Below are 3,229 nucleotides of genomic sequence, written 5' to 3' on the forward strand. Positions count from 1 at the left end.
TCCTACTTCAAGACTATTCAATTTTGGATTGCTTAAAAATTGTAAGACTTGCAAACAACAATAAAACATGCAGCCATACAAGGATGAAACACAAAACCAAGTAGATCTCAAAGCAATCCCAATCTAAGAGAGAACGCAAACACACACGCGCACACACAATATTTAAGTACTTAAGAAGTGCCTATATCCATGTAGAATTAATTATATATTTATTTATTTAGTGCAATCGCTCTGCAGAGAGTGTAAAAGGTAAATAAAAAAGTGTGGTTGAATTAATCCAAGCGGTTCCCTAAGCATCCATATGAATCATGCATCGCAAACCCTCCCCTCGCAGCATGTACTCGAATGCCTTGTTGATATCCAAGAATGGGACAGAATGAGTGATGAATTTATCTAGTTCCAACTCCTGCAACATCAACATTTTACAATCTTACTCTTTTTTTTACTTCCATTCATAAAAAATTGTTGAAATGGGAGTCACCCTTTTCATATACTTCTCCACAACACCAGGGATATCGGATAGAGGTTTGTAGTTGCCGAAGAAAGTACCCCTAAGTGTCCTCTCATTCAGGAAATGTATTGGATGGGTTTTGAATGAATCATCTCTGCTCGGCACACCCACAAGCACAGCAACACCCCAACCATGACATTCAGGGGTTTCAGTCAGAATTAAAATAAAATGTCTAAGAATGAAGAGAAGTTTGTGCTGGTAATTACATCATGGACACATTCAAATGCAGAAACCATGGCCTGGGTGCTGCCTGTACATTCAATACTGCAATCAACTCCTCCTCCAGTCATCTCCGAAATCACCTATTTGTTAGAACAACAAGAAACAAAATTATCTATCTGCTTGAAAACTCAGCAACAATGCAAGTTTTGTTATGTAAGATGACCTCACTAAATAAATGGTCATGCCAGAATCTTTAATGACTTTACGTGCTCAAAGTTCAGTAAGGTATATGGGATTGAGTTTTCAAGGAATCCAACCTCTTGAACAGGTTTATTATGATCTTTTGGGTTCACAAACTCGGTACAACCAAATTTCTTGGCTGCAAGAAGAAAAATGATTAACTCCAATTTTTATAGTTGCCAGATGGATAATAACATAAAAGCAACAACAATAACTTACCGCAAGACCTACAGCACCAAGTCCAAAAACTGCAACAGACCCACCCTTTTTTGGTTTAGCAACATTCACAGTGGCACCAAAACCTGCAAGCAGGGATGAGCTATAAGTCATGTGTTCATATATGTCCAAAATGGAAAAAAAAAGTAGAGTTGTAGTGAAGCCCCGACCTGTCGACATTCCGCAGCTAAGAACACACACTTTATCAAGTGGAGCCTCTGGATTAATCTTGGCGACCTGGCCGACATGGACAACAGTGTATTCGCTAAAAGTTGAGGTGCCAAGAAAGTGGTAGATGGGCTTCCCATCTTTGGAAAACCTAGTCTGCCCGTCATGAAGCATTCCACCCCTCTCAGTGTTGATTCTAAGGAGATCACACAAGTTACTTGCTTCTGATAAGCAATGGGGACACTCCTTGCATTCTCCGGTGAAGATAGGTAGAACATGATCACCCGGTTGGACATCCGTCACCCCCTCTCCTACACTTTCCACAACCCTATAGTATACAACAACAGCATGTTCACATGAGAATTTGGTCCAGTTTTCACCAACCAGTCATCCAAATTTGAACAAAGAATTACTACTATCCATCTCATCAACTATTTTCATGAAATTTCAAGGTTATATCTGTCTAGTAACTGGACACTCTCTTAAGCAATTTAGAAATATACAAACCCTCCAGCTTCGTGACCAAGAATACGAGGAAACAGAGGATTTTGTCCCTGGAAACAATGAAGAAAACGTTAGAGAAGGGAATCAGCAATTCGTTTCTCTAAGTATAATTGAAGTTAATGCATATCCATAGATGAAGCAAAAATAAATATGAATGTCAATCACCAAAAATAAGTTGAAAGCAAAGCAAAACTGTAACCTTAGCCTCCCAGAAGTAGACATCGGTGTGGCATAAAGAAGTGAAGTGAATCTTAACACGGACTTCATTCTTTTTAGGTGGTGCCACTTCTATTTCTTCTACAGACAACGGCTTCCCTGCCTCCCATGCCACCGCAGCTGCCAAACCACATCCACCCAATTTACCAAAATACTCATTCAATCAAAAACTAATTGGAACGAGTTGTAATGAACTTTGACATTTTCTCTAACATTCAAACCATAATTCTCATGAAGCTATGTTTGATCAAAGTAGCTTTGTTTCCACACACAAACAGTTCATTTCTCAGACTGTCTTGAATCCCTTCAAAGGAAAACATTTTCTCAAACATAATCAATAAAATTAAAAATGGTAGCTTTGTTTCCACACACAAACAATTCATTTCTCCTATTGTTTTGGATCCCTTCAAAGGAAAACATTTTCTGAAACATAATCGATAAAATTGAAAATGATCAAAACAATGAAAAATCAAACAAATCAGAACGTTCCAAGCTTTTTTTCCTCCAGCTGATATAATATTAGGAACCAAACAAAAATAAGAAATAAAATTGTTTATTAGAATCCAAAAAACACAATCCATGAATTTTCATAACAGAAAGTTTTAAAAGAAAAATGATCTCAAAAGTTGAAGCAAAAGAAAGTTCTAACAATTGAATCCAAAGCATCAAATCAAAACCTCAAAACCTAGGAAAGGAGAAATGAAAGCCAACAAAAGGAAGTGATCATGTAACCAAACACATGTTGTACAAGCATCAAACAAAAGTGTTGGTTGATTGATCACCTTTGCAACGGATGACCTGACCAACAGTACTCATGGCTTTTAAATTAATTATATATCTTTGACAATATATCTTCTAGTGTAGTGAAGTATGGAAAAGAAAACCTAAGGAGGATCCATTTATAGGCGAGGTGGAACGGTCGAACAAGAAATGAAATGTACGAGAATAGACATTTTTTACTCCACTGTATTTGGCAAGTTGTCCAATTGTCGATGTAAGAGTGTTTAATGGTTTTTCCAGGTGATCTACGTTTCGATTTTTGTGCATACTAGTAGAGGGGTGGCAATCGTGTCCTAGTTTTAGGTTTGGTCACTGAGTTGAAACATTTTCTCCTTTACCTTTACAATAATATTATTTTTTATTCACAAACTCCAAAACTAAATTTACTTCAATACTTATATTTTATTTTTTATTTTAACACTTAAATTTGAT

At 36.8% G+C, this 3,229-nt stretch overlaps 1 pseudogene; it reads right to left on the reverse strand.

The window, feature by feature from the left end:
• Positions 1–282: 282 nt before the first annotated feature.
• On the reverse strand, positions 283–2,833 carry LOC108459536 (alcohol dehydrogenase class-P-like; annotated as a pseudogene).
• Positions 2,834–3,229: the final 396 nt, after the last annotated feature.

The sequence above is a fragment of the Gossypium arboreum genome, chromosome 4 (assembly GCF_025698485.1).
Source record: "Gossypium arboreum isolate Shixiya-1 chromosome 4, ASM2569848v2, whole genome shotgun sequence".
NCBI classification, from domain to species: domain Eukaryota; kingdom Viridiplantae; phylum Streptophyta; class Magnoliopsida; order Malvales; family Malvaceae; genus Gossypium; species Gossypium arboreum.